Raw genomic sequence first — 13,859 nt, 5'->3', positions numbered from 1 at the left:
CATCATCCTTGGCCATTGTCATTTGAATATCAATATATATGGAAACTTAAGAAAAAAATTCTCTGTACTTATCATTTTGACTAGAGCTGTTGCTCTTTTGCTTGACAAAACCAATGTGGACAATGATGTGAAAAAGAAGATCGATACCTAAGTAAATATCATATAGGACCTTTCCTTTTAACACAAGATAAAATAATCTGATTTGATCCGCAAGTATACATAACTTGTGTCTCTTTATTGGCTGAGCGATTAAACAAAGTGGACAGATATATATTGAAAGAAGCTACACATCCCCACCATCAGACTGCCACCACAATTTACTATGTTACAACTGAAAGTTACAATACATATTAATTATTAATCATATTTATCGTATCTGTTTAACAAAACATACTTGACATTTTAGTGGCCCTATTTACTTTGATTATTAAAGAAAGTTATTTTCAAAATATACAACACTTACAAAAATTAAGCTTTGAAAACTTTTCACCCACTTTAGTTCTTAGGTATTTAATATTTGGCGACTACATGTTCTATTGCAATTCTAGACTCAAATCTTTTGTGGCATTTTCACATGTTGCAGGTTTAACATTTTACCCACTTCTCACAAAATTGCTCAAACTGTTGTAGGCTATTTCAGAAATGACAGCATACAAAAATCTTAAGTTGTTGATATAGATTTTCTATGGCATCTAAATCATAGCTTTAACTGTGCCACTCAAGGAATTTCACATTACTCTTAATACTCCATTTAAGAGTAGCTTGGGTTTTGTTTTTGGGGTCAGTGTCTTGTTGAAATATGAATTGGTCTTCAAGTTTCACATCATTTGCAGATTGCACAAGGTTTTGCTAACTACCTACGTCTATATTTTTCTCCATCCATTTTACCTCTGTTTTGACAAGCCTAACTATTCCTAAAAATAAAGAGCATTTTAAGAACATAATGCTGTCACCACCATATTTCAGTATATGTTGTAATTTGTAAGTGATGAACTGTGTTCTTTATTCGCTATGGCATTAGGGCCAACTAATCCAATTTTTCTCTCATTAGACCAACAAAGGCTTTCCGCTTTCTCCCTGAGGCTCCTGCATACATTTTTCCAAGTTCTTTTTAGTGTTTTAGGTCTGTTCACATATAACAGAAAAGCACCTACTGCCATTGCCATGCCTGTCAGTCTGTCTGAACGAAGTCAGCTCCCAGCGGATTGATTTTTTGAAATATTACACACTTATTCTTCATAGAAATTGTGTTAGGAAAATGCATTGAGATATCTCAATACAGTGGGCTGGACAAAATTTTGCATTTTCTAAACTTTCCATTGAAAATCATTTGCAAATTTGCAAACTCTGTTTCAAAGCAGATGAAACATTTTGTGCAGTGTCAATTACGGACTAGCTAATTGTTTTAAATTTACCTTAAGAGAGGCCAATTCAACTTGAATATTTTCTATATTTTCCACTTTTACTCATCTGACTGTCACTGTTTTAGACCACCAATACAAGTAAGTCAAACAATGGATGAAGCATCCGTGACAATCTACTTGCACACCAGATTCTCTGTGTGTTCTCTATATCATTCCACTTCTCCTTCTGACTGAGGTAAGTTAATAATAAAAGAAAAAAAAAATCAGTTATCGAGAAATGATTGTAAGAAGAAAGGAATTATGTTAGTGTTACTCTACAAGCAAAAATCTTAACAAATATGTACTCTGTATTAATGTTACTCTAAAAACAATTTCACAGCTATGCAATCTGCGCATAATGATTCATTATTTCACTGACACTAATTTAATCAGCAAAGCTTCAGAGCTGCTCCCATCATAGTCCAAGGCAGCCAGCAATACTACTATGAGATTTCAAATGAGACTTTAACTCTTTCAGAAATGTTATGTTTAAAAAATTTCAACAATAATTAGTCACATACCCTACACAATCAACAACAGGACATTTTTACATCATTTGAATTGGATTCTGCTGTCTATAAAATTTACAGAACCACCACAAGCGATTTTGGGCTACATTTTTAACTTCATGATGTTGTAAAGTGCTTTTAAAATGCTTGTATTTAATGTGGTCGACTAATGAATATAATTGTGTTCTATTATTATTTCTAAATATGACTCTTTATTACAAAATATTTAATAAATCTGCGATAACTGACTCTCTGATAAATTAACTAACAAAATGAAACTGTTCCAACTTTCAAATCAGTTAACTAATTGTACCTGAAGGTTACAGTATGTCACTAACTTTGTTCAGCACTCTAAAATAAGTCCAGATTAGAGGAGTACTTGAACATTTCTTGACAAAACCATACTTTCTCCCATCTCATTTGTAACGGGAGATGTGTGGAGGTGTTTTTGAACTCCTAAATGCTTCTCATCCAATTTTATTTTTCTTGTTTGCAGAACTTTGGAAAACAACCCTTTGTTTGAAGTTTTTGGGTAACTGTATGTGTCCTCTGTTTCCTAATGATTTATTTATCCGTCATCCTTGGCAATTATGAAAGCATTTTTATATCCTTTGCCTTATTTATGCATATCATCAATTGTTAATCACTATTTCCATTTTGCTTTGTATACAATGGTCAATATAGGCATTTAACTTTTATAAAGTGGTAAATTCAATTTCACTGTTTCAGTGTACGTAGGTTGACTCCCGTCAACACAATTTGCAATTTATAAAGGTATCAGGTTGAGGCTGTATTTTTTTTGTGCTTGAAAACTTTAAGAGTGGTGAATATATTTATCAAAACTGGATATTTCCATTTTGTATTTTTTTTTCTTTTATAATAAATGTAATTATGGCCTATCAAAATTTAAAGTATGTTTTGTTAACCACTAAAACAAAAAAAAATCTGATTTCCGGTAAATGTGTTGTAACTTTGGTTAAAACATAGCAAATTGTTTAAGCATATGGTATAGATGGTCAATACTTTCTAGATATTTCTACACATTTCCTTATATTTCCCAAACCTGCTTTTCACATTGCAGGATCACTATTTTTATTCAGTGTACACTTACACTCACTTAAAAAAGTACAACTTATGTAAAGTCATCATGGCAATTTGAAGAATAACAGAAGCCCCTTGCATGCACACAGGGAGAACATGCAGTAACTGTGACTATAAATTAAACCGGAAAGCAGACTGTATGGCACATTATGTATATATAGAGGAAGAGAGAAATTATATTTAAAATACGAGTGTCCTGCAAAAAATAAACAGCATATACTGGCAATATTGAAATGTGTAGTCTTGTACCTTGCACTTCAACCTGTTATCTCTCACACCTGAATCAAACATGACATCACTGTGACAGTCGGTAAATGTTGTGTTAGTTTTGTGGATAGCTGCATTTTACAACATTTCTTCATGTTGTACTCTAAATCCTCCTTAATATTTTTTCAATCAAGATGCAATTGCAATGTCAAATAACAATGTAAAAATGCATGGCCCATCTTTTAAAACACAAATAACTATCTTCTTAAAATATGTTTTTTTTTTTACATTTTACATAAATGAATTGCCCTGTTTCAAGAAGGATAAGATATAAATAGATTGTAAGTTCTGTTGTGTATTATACAGGACACAGTTAATTATATATTTCAGTTAGTAAATTAACAATTTCAATACAAATAGCATGCAAAATTTTAAAGCAAACTTACAGGCAAGCAAAGTTAGTATCCAGATGAAAAATGTAAGTCAAAAAGATGCTGTTTTTGTTGTGACGAAGAATAATGGCCACTAGCTCTCATATCTCTTTACTAAGTTACAAAACAAACAATAAACATCATAGCATGGTCCATGTAAACTTTTAAGAGGTCTGAAATGTTCTGATATCCACATTCTTTTTAATCTAAATGTCTTCTATGCGTGTTTTCCAGCACCCTCTCAGCCCAGTCTGTTGTTATTATTAGTCTATGAAGATCCTCCATCCTTGCTTTGCCCTTGACCAGGTACTTTTGTGTTTGGTGCCTGGAATCAGTTATAAAGTAGACACGTGCTGCGAGTGACAGGGGAAATAAAAATTAAACACTGACTTTCTGTACTGCTCTTCCACTGTTCCATAATAACGTTTGTAACATTCATTTAGTCCTGTGTCTACAGCTTGTTGAATGCATTTTGACTTCTTGCCTGGCTTTTGAATTCTGCTATTAGCTTAGTGTTTTTTAGATATGTCTACATTGCCTTATCAGTTTTTGGTACTTTTTGAATACTTTTTTTTCTTGTTCAATTGAGTTGATTCATTTGTTTATTTATTTTACATAGTATAAGCTCTGAGTGGCAGTTATAGTCCAATAGCATAAAACCATATGTCATTTATAAATATGACCCTATCAAATCTGGTTAAACAAATAGTAAAATTATGAGTTTTACTCATACAGTAGTTATATATATCTATATATCCATTGCTCCATTTTTACTTGCTTATTCCACCGGTATTGGTGAACTATGTAAATATATTTTTGTTAAAGCACAGTAAAACTTATCTCTTATATATATATTTCTCTTCTGGTTCATCCTGCTTCCACTTCAAAACCGGTCCTGCCCACACACAGCCGACACGGCATTTCTCGATTCCTATTCGTCGTCTTCTATGTCATGTACTATACTGGCCTGCTGAGTGTAATACATCCAACAAATACTCGAGGTGCTGCCACAACGGTAAAGTAGCTTTACCACCTTTGCGGGAGCCACCTGTGTCTTTACAACAGCTTCTTACACAGCAAACATCAGAAGCTAAAAATGATCATGAACACATTCGAGAATACAACTCTTCTCTAGCGTTTGCTTCCATGGGCGCACAGACAACTCAACCTCCTGGCCACAGACCATACTGTTTTAAAATACACAGGCAAATTTATCACCAAATCTCTCCACTATACGCTAACACTTCTACATCTCCAGGATATGGACAGTTGTATGTTTTTGACACAGCGTAAGCTACTGAAGTACGCTTACAAAATAAAGCAAACTCTGCGTGCAGCGAAAATGTACTTCTCCAGCTAGATCTTGTTTTCATTTTAAGGCATTATTTCTCATTACTCCCTTATTTTGTTTATTTACTTGACGACCGCATGTTGTCATAATCCTGTTCACATTATCATGGGAACTGCAATTTGTAATGCTACCACATGTTTTGATTCAAGCTTTTTGTTATTTTTTTCAGAGTTTGTCCCGAGGTATCGTTTGTGAAGATTGTATACCCATAGAATACAATTCTCTTATTATTTTGCGGATTGGAGACTCCATTTAAAAGTTTACTTTTATTTCACATCTTGAGATATCATTTTTTTTTTGTCTTTAGGCACCACTATGTTATAGGCTTCTTGTCGTCATTTCTATGGCATTGTATCCCAGAATGCATCAGGCTGGCACAGTGGTGATGACACCAGCATGACTATTTGAATTTTACATAGACTGTTTCAGTCTATCCGTAATTTGGAAAGTATTCTAATTTAGTTTGCTACTCATTCTCTGTTTATTTCATTTTCCAAACCTTGAGTGTTTCTTTGACTACAATTTTTAATTTTGCTCTTGTATTTTGACAATCTATATTAGCCTTCTGGTTTTGACCTGTGGTTTACTGACTTCACTCTTTCTCCTGCTCTCACTTTCTAATTATCTTACTGGCTGCCATGGCAGACAACACACCAGTATAAATTAGGCAGCACATGGCAGATTCAGTATGCCTCAGTGGATATAGTGTACAGTAATTAGCTTTACTTTCCAAACAGGCTCAGTGTTAGAAAATTCATATTTTGTGTTTGGGTAGCAATGGTGGAGGAATCTTTGGCTCATGCATGTTGGTACTACACCCTGTTAACAACACATTTTGTTATATTTCACATTTAATCTTGCAGTTTTTGCACTCCTTTCACCTTCTCTTACTGTATGTATCGTTCATGGATGCAAATGATTACTTTTTGTATTGAATTTGGATTTATTTTTATTGATTTTGTCCTAACAGAGTTCACAGCATCAGGGACAACTGATTTGAATCTTTTTTTGGTTCACTGAACAAAACTTTCTACAGAGATGCAGTAATTGCAGCCAAGAACATGCATTATAGCAGAATAATAGAAAGTGGCCATGGTAACCCTAGGGTTTTGTTCTCTGTACTTAATAAACTCCTTCAACCTATATCTGGTCCAATTACCTCCTCTACTGCAGTCTGTGAAAAATTCCTCTATGTTTTTCGTACAAAAATTAAAAATCTAAATAATTCAACTAACATAAATCCATTATCCATTATATCATTCCCTGTCTTTCCATTCCATCCAGCTCCTTTTCTAAAATTCCACCAGTTACATCTGCATTTATTAATGACCTGTTTTATAAGATAAGGCCGACCTACTTGTGTACTGGACCCCGTCCCCACCACACTTTTTAAATCCTATCATCATGCCATAATCCTAACTGGTAATAAATACATGCCTTGACACTGGCTTTATGCCAACCACTTTTAAAATTGCTTCTGTAACCCCAATATTAATAAAGTCTATTCTTGATGCTGACAATCGTAACAATTTTTGGCTTATTTCTCACTTACCATTTCTGTCAAAATTTTTGGAACATTTTTTAACCTTCCAACTCACCATTTATTTAACTTCTAATAACTTGATGAAACCCTTTCAGTCTGGTCTCAGAGTGCATCACACCTGTGAAGCTGCTCTGCTTCGGGTAACTAATGATTTGCTTATGGCAGCAGAATCTGGACAAACCAGCATATTAATTCTGCTAGACCTCAGTACAACTTTTGACACTGTCAGAAATGAAATTATACTGTCCAGAATGGAGAACATTCAGGGCATCTCTGGCACTGCCATTCAGTGGTTAAAGTCCTATATGACTGATATACAATACAAGAGTTTGTCAGTTTTGGCAACAGCAAATCCAGCTGCTCTTCAGTATGCTCTTCTGTACCTATATGCTTCCCCTTGGCCATATTATTCATGACTTTGGACTGGGTTATCATTTTTATGCAGATGATACTCAACTTCAGTTTTAAAAGAGAAACTTCATCAGAGCTTTCTCAACTCACAACTTGCCTCAGTAAATTAAAACCTGGATAGAGCATAACTCTTTAAAATTAAATTACAACAAAACTGAACTGATGCAAATTGACACTAAAACGGAACTTAAGAAAATTAATTCCTTTTCAATCACTCTTAATCTCATCAGACCTTCTTCTAATGCAAGGAATCTTGTGTCATTTTTGATTCCTACCTCTCTTATTCCACCCACATAAACCACATTAAGAAACTTTCCTACTTTCACCTACATAACATATCCCTGTGATGATGCGGGTTCTCCACGCTCCCGTCTTGCTTTTTGAGAGCCCTTGAACCCGTCACCATCGGTAATGTTACCGATGAGCTTGGCAGTGAGGCATAACAATGGAGCAAGAGGATGGTGCAAAAGTGCATTTATTAAAATTCAACAAAACAATCACCAAAATGACAATCAAAAACAAAGTGTTCAAAATAAATAAAATGCAGTGCCTCCAAAGTCATTAAATAAATAATCCATAAAAAACAGGTGTTATTGTGGAGGTTAAAAATCCAATAAATAGAAGAAAAATGAGGTTAAAACAATGCTGGAAGCAGACTCTTAAAAACAACACAAAGCCTGGTGCTTCTTTTACCTGGTGGCTCTCCTGTTTCTCCCATTTGGGTCACACAACAGGAGAGTCTCCCTTCTGCATCTGGCCTTCTCTCCACATGACTGATCTCGAGGCTCCCCGATCAATGGCTTCGGTTCTGCTCTCCTGATCGAGACTTGGCTTTAAACCCAACAGTCAGGACGCTCACGTTAGGGCTTCTACATCCAAGCCTCCCGACTCCCGCTGCCTTCTTGGCCTTACGCAGCCAGCCGCCCTTCTTCTCCGGTCACTCCAGCTCCATGATCACTCAGCTGGAGCGACCACTTCCTTCTGCCCCACCTAGTGTCAGCCAAACACCCCTGCTAGGTAGGGCTCACTGTCCAGCTGCCTGCCTGCGAGCCTGCACTTGCTCGCTCTCTCTCTCTCACACCGGTGCTCTCTCTCTCTCTCTCTCCATGCTGCTTCCTACAACCTCCGTCTTTTTTCCTTCCATTTTTCTTTCTTCTTTCTCTCTTTTTTAGCCGCCTCGTGCTTCTGTTTATGAAGAGGACGTGGCAGCTGTAGCAATCAGCAGCTCCTGGGAACAATTAGGGATGTGGATGGTTTCTCACCTGTGCACTTAGGTGAGAAATGCCCACACCACGAATCCCCCTGGAACTGCTTCAGCCACTCCACCACCATGCCACCTCACTAGGCTGCAAGCGTGGTGATTATTTATTTAAAACTGGCCTCTTGACATGAGCTGTGGACCCGCTATACCACAATCCCTTGTTGGCTCATTCCTCTCTTTTCCAGAGCTGAGAAACATCCCTGCTTTTATCACATCCTGCAACGATTACTGTAACTCCCTACTGGCAGGCGCCCCTTCAAATCTTATATATAACAGCTTCTGTTGATCCAAAAATCTGTTGCAAGAGTCCTTACATGAACCAACAACAACGAGCACATAACACGTATCCTGCTTTGGCTTCACTGGCTCCCTGTGTCATATAGGATTGAATATAAAATTCTATTAATAACATACAAGGCTTTAAATGGCCTTGCACCGGACTACATCAGTGGCTTTCTCCATCACTATCTCCTGTTCACTCAGTAAGGTCCTCTGATTTTACCAATCTTGTTGTGCCCCACACTAACATGCACTCTATGTGTGACAAGGCCTCCAGCTCTATAGCACCCACACTTTGGAATGACCTCCCGAAATGAATTAGATCAGCTGACTCAATGCATTCTTTTAAAAAGCAACTTAAAACTCTTGTGTTTAGCAAGGCTTTTAACTTATCCTAACATTCTGCCCCTTCTTTCAGTTTAACTCTCTTCCAGATTCTCAGGATAATTTATGTGTGTGTTAAATCACAAATTATGTTATTTGTTCAGGCTTTTCATTAAGTATCGAATTTATTATTTTACACTGGTTTATTTTCTTTTATTCTACTTAATGCTTTGTATATCCTGTATTTAACTGTTTTAGCGTTTTATGCAAAAAATATGTGTCCAATATTAAATATACTCTGCTGTTCTTTCTTCTACTCTGTGAAGCAATAACTTTCAGAAATAGACATACAGGGGGAATCCTTGATGTCCAAAACCTTCCAAAATATAAAATAAATCTGAAATAAAAATATATGCAAGGAATGAAAAATTAATTTTCATCTGAATCATACCACCACAAAGAAGATTGAAAGAGTTAAGCAAAGGTAAACAGAAGTACAATGTACTTGTTGTTTTCCATCTCTAAGCTTTGTACATGTAAGGGCTCGTTTATACTTCACGCTCAGAACGCGTACGCGCATGCATCATGGCTGCCACGTGTTCCCAGCTTTTGTTTGACGTGTCCTTTGAGCAGGTCCTCAGAAATTAATGTGATGCGTGCGCGAGTTGTAGTACCAGCAAAAAGTCGGGGGCGCAATGTGATAAAAGTTAGAATGCGACGTCACAGTCTCTGTTTACTATATACATGTGACAGAAAGCCGCTTTGAGGATCCTATGAGATCGGTGTGCGCGCTTCGATGTTTGATAAATGGTTCGATGTGGTGATGCAAAATGCCAACATAGAGATGCATTCGTAGTGCTTTTATATTCAAGTGTCGCATATTCCCGAATCGTAATTACACGATACATTTTAAAAGTCTCACATACCATCTTTTGTGCCGAATTTTTTTTTTTTCTGGGGCTTCCTCCTGACCTGACAGCAGCAGCAAACAGCAATACAACACCACACTTAACCAATTAAATGTATGATATTCCAACTCTCTGCACATTTAGAATCCTTAGATTTATACTTGACATCACTTTCATGATGAAATGCATTAAAGTATGAATGTTACATTTTACAGATAAATTGTTAATTTCATTTAAATAATGAATACTGTTAATAATTACACACATGTCTCGCAGGGAGTCACGTACCGCTGGTGTTCCCTGCCTGGAGTTTGCATGTTTTCCTGCTGGGTTTCCACATTGTGTTCCGGTTTCCTTCCAAAGATATGCAGATTTGGTGACACTAAAATGACTCCAGTGTATGTGTGTGCTTGTATTCACCTTGTGATGAGCTGATGCCCTGTCTAGGGGTTCTTTCTTCCTCGTGCCCAATGCTTACTGGAATGGACACATCCCTGGATTGATGGATTTAAGCATTAAACATCCTTTTCAGAGATATTGCAGTAAGGTGTCATCAGAATTTCATGGGTGTTCCAGGCAATTCACAACACAGCGAAGCCAAGCCTGTTCTCACCGTGATATCTTGCACTGCCACCTGGTGGATTCTTCCAGATTTACGTAAAGTACGCACGCAAGTATAAACAGTAAAACGCTTGCGTAGCAGGAGTGTCCGCTGGAGCATGTGTCACGTGAAGTATAAACCTGGCCTAACTTGCCAATACAATGTAGAATTCCACAAAGCAGCACCTGCATGTGATATCATAAAGATAATTTACAAAGACAACAGCGTGGGCCATAGATACAATAGCTACTGTAGACATCTTTTACATTTGCGCAAGTCTAGAACAGAGAAAAAAACTTGCTTACATTTTTAAATAATATCTTAATAGCAAAAAGTGACTATTTCTTTAAAACACACTACTGTGGGGATCTTTATTTTTGTATTTTGTTAATATGATAATGATGTGAAACTCAGCTCCACCTGGCCTTAAATTTCACCAAGAAAAGATTTGACCCTGTTCCCACTTAATGCTTATTAACCCCTCATTAGTAGCCTAGAACAGTGGAGGTCTCTATGGATCAAAACAAATACTCTGAAATGATTATTTGGAGTACTGATCTCAAATGTAGAAGAATCTACAGTCGGGGAACAGAGGTGCTGCATTGGCTGCAGTTTCAGATTCTAGACACTGTCTTAATTAGCAACTGATTGCCGCTACTAATTGAACAGACATGTTTTGCCTTAAATTGAATTGATTTGCTTTTTAAGATTCAGAACTCTTATTTACTTTTCTTTGTTATCCAGATATCTCTAGGGTCTCAAATTCAGCTTCTGAGTCCTATAATTTCTACTGCAACTGATTTTTTTAAACAGAAGCCAATTTTTGCTCTTTTTAAAACCTGTTATTTAATTAAACTCCTGACATTTCTAAAACTGATGACTTTCTTCATTTTATGAGAGCACCATGAAAATGTTTTGTTGATCACAAGAGATCAATACTTTTTAGAAGATTAGAACATTAGAAGATTAGAACATTTAGACAAGGACAGGCCATTCAGCCCAACAAAGCTCGCCAGTCCTATCCACTTAATTCTTCCAAAAAACATCAAGTCTAGTTTTAAAGTCCTTAAAGTCTTACTGTCCACCATACTACTTGGTAGTTTATCGCAACTGTCTATGACTGTGTGTAAAGAAAAACTTCCTAATGCTTGTGCGAAATTTACCCTTAACAAGTTTCCAACTATGTCGACGTGTTCTTGATGAACTCATTTTAAAATAACAGTCTCGATCCACTGTAAGAATTCCCTTCATAATTTTAAACACTTCAATCATGTTACCTCTTAATCTTCTTTTGCTTAAACTGAAACTTCCCAAGTCTTTGCAATTTTCTTTTCAAAGATTTTATCAAGGTAAATATAAAGAACCAAAAAATTTCAAATAGGATGAAGTTATTTGGTCATCTATTGGATTGCTTTGCATCTTATTATTGTTTGGGGCCTGGCTATGGAAAAATGAAATAAATGAAGGTTCTGAACCTAAAAAAGAAGTCAATTGAAACTAAAGCAAAAGAAGTCTGTTCCATTAGTAGCAGTAATTGGTTAGAAACCTTCAGTCATTTTGGCCCTTCAGGACGTGAGGATCTACAGTATGCAAATGCACAAGGTGGAACACCTAAAACTGGTCAGCACTGTTTGTGACAACTAGCAATTAAAAAAAATAAAGAAATTAAGTAAAAATTTAAGGTTAAATAAAAAAAAAATATGATGTTCACTTCTTTTTTCATTATTTTAGTTAGACGTCCTGTTACTTTTCTAAGACTTTAAGTGAAAAGCACATTTGTAAAAAAAATACATTAAAGTTATAACATGATGTAGAAAGATGATCCCAGAGCGGGGAATATGAATTAAACAACACACCAGTGGGATTATGTACATTGTCACAATTCAAAAAAGAATAAGAAATAGATTCAAGGAGACTATGAGGTATCTATAGAAGCAATTAGATGCATCAAGATGATCTTGAACCACACCATTTAAGTTTATGGGTGTATAAAAAACACAATTCTACTTTGCATTTATTAGTTAATGTAAATATTATACTGTATTTTAGTGCTATTTCTTTCTTTTCTATTGCTGGTTCTTTGTATGCATCCTGTAATGTAATCATACATTAAAATGTGGGATGTAAATTGGAGTTGTCCTTCCATGGAAAAAGATAAAGAAAGAGAGAGAGAGACAGAATTAATTTCCAGACTGAAGAGCCAGCAGTTCAGATGGGTTACAGCATCAGCAAAGCTGGACACTTTTTGTAAACTCAGACTTCCCTTCAAAAATAATTGGCAAAAAGGGAACAGGAGATAGAAAAGATTAAACTTAAAGTCAAAAGAAGGAGATCAAGACAATCAGGCAAACTAAAATGCTAGACAATCTTGTAGTGAAAATGCTTGCTATAATTCTTGAACTGAAAATCACTAAGCAGAGTCAAAAGCACTGAAAATAACTGACACGAATCTCAGATGTCAATAAGCACCTAAATAAAGGCTCAATATAGCATCATGCGGATGATGTCACTTGACAGGGTGTTCAGAGACATTGTGCTACCCATTTTCAATGAACCAAAAATGCAATCCTAAATAGTGGATAAAGGAAAGCAAACTGTGGTCCACTGTTGTTCAATACAGGGTTATCTTCTGCTCACACTTTCAAATTCCATTTTTCTACTTTCATTCTTACTTATGGCATAGAACAAAGTATGAGATTAACAAAGCAAGTATGGACAAAGTGAGACCATGCTGAGCATTAGCTAAAAGGTGCAGTACATGTTAGCTCCATGGGGGTAAAAAGATAGAATGTACCACTGTTTTGATGCCATCATTGCACAGGCAGAAAAACTTTATTTTCATTTATTGAAGTATCAAAACATTTTAGTTATGATACTATGATGAGGTTGTTGTCTGCTAAGTAAGAGCCTGTTCTTCCATATTCCTGTAACCAATGTAATAAAAACTTTAAATCTTGTTCTTCTGATGATATAATAGTAGTTGAGTATGTACAGGATGTCATGGGCCAGCTCTGGACACTTCACAAAGCCTTATTTGACACTTCTGCTGCTAGGAAAGAAGTAAAACTGGTGAACATCCTACACACCTCCAACCTAAGAGACACTAAACACGAATAACCAGTCAGTTTGAAATACCAACTCCCTTCATGAAATTATACACAAAACACTGTATTGAGAATGAAAATTAATTTTTGATTTTTGATTTGGTGGCATTGCTTGCAATGGTGGACTGAGCTTGATTATACGGTATGTAATGATAACAACATCTATAACTTCTAATATATCAGACATAGCTGGTGTATGAGTAATGCTGTCACACAAAGGGAAGCTGAAATTCTTATTTTTAGCATTAGTGATTTTTTTTCTTCAAAAATGATAAATGATTTCTTTTGCATTATAAGTGTCATTGTGTAATAGTCCAAAAATACACTGTTAATGTGATTTGCTTTGTAAAATTCTTTGGACAACCTCAAATACCTGTATATATTACTACAACAGACTGACTTTAGTAGAAATGCTCTATGGTACGT

At 35.8% G+C, this 13,859-nt stretch overlaps 1 protein-coding gene and 1 long non-coding RNA gene across 4 annotated transcripts in view; one reads left to right on the top strand and one right to left on the bottom strand.

Moving 5' to 3' along the window:
• Positions 1-13,859, bottom strand: part of LOC114653392 (laminin subunit alpha-3-like) — a 403,128-nt gene that overhangs the window by 134,525 nt on the left and 254,744 nt on the right. The window lies entirely within an intron of this gene.
• Positions 1-13,859, top strand: part of LOC127528367 (uncharacterized) — a 61,899-nt gene that overhangs the window by 4,151 nt on the left and 43,889 nt on the right. The window lies entirely within an intron of this gene.

Source organism: Erpetoichthys calabaricus, chromosome 6, assembly GCF_900747795.2.
Source record: "Erpetoichthys calabaricus chromosome 6, fErpCal1.3, whole genome shotgun sequence".
Lineage (NCBI taxonomy): Eukaryota > Metazoa > Chordata > Cladistia > Polypteriformes > Polypteridae > Erpetoichthys > Erpetoichthys calabaricus.
This window is presented reverse-complemented; position numbering and strand designations above follow the sequence as displayed.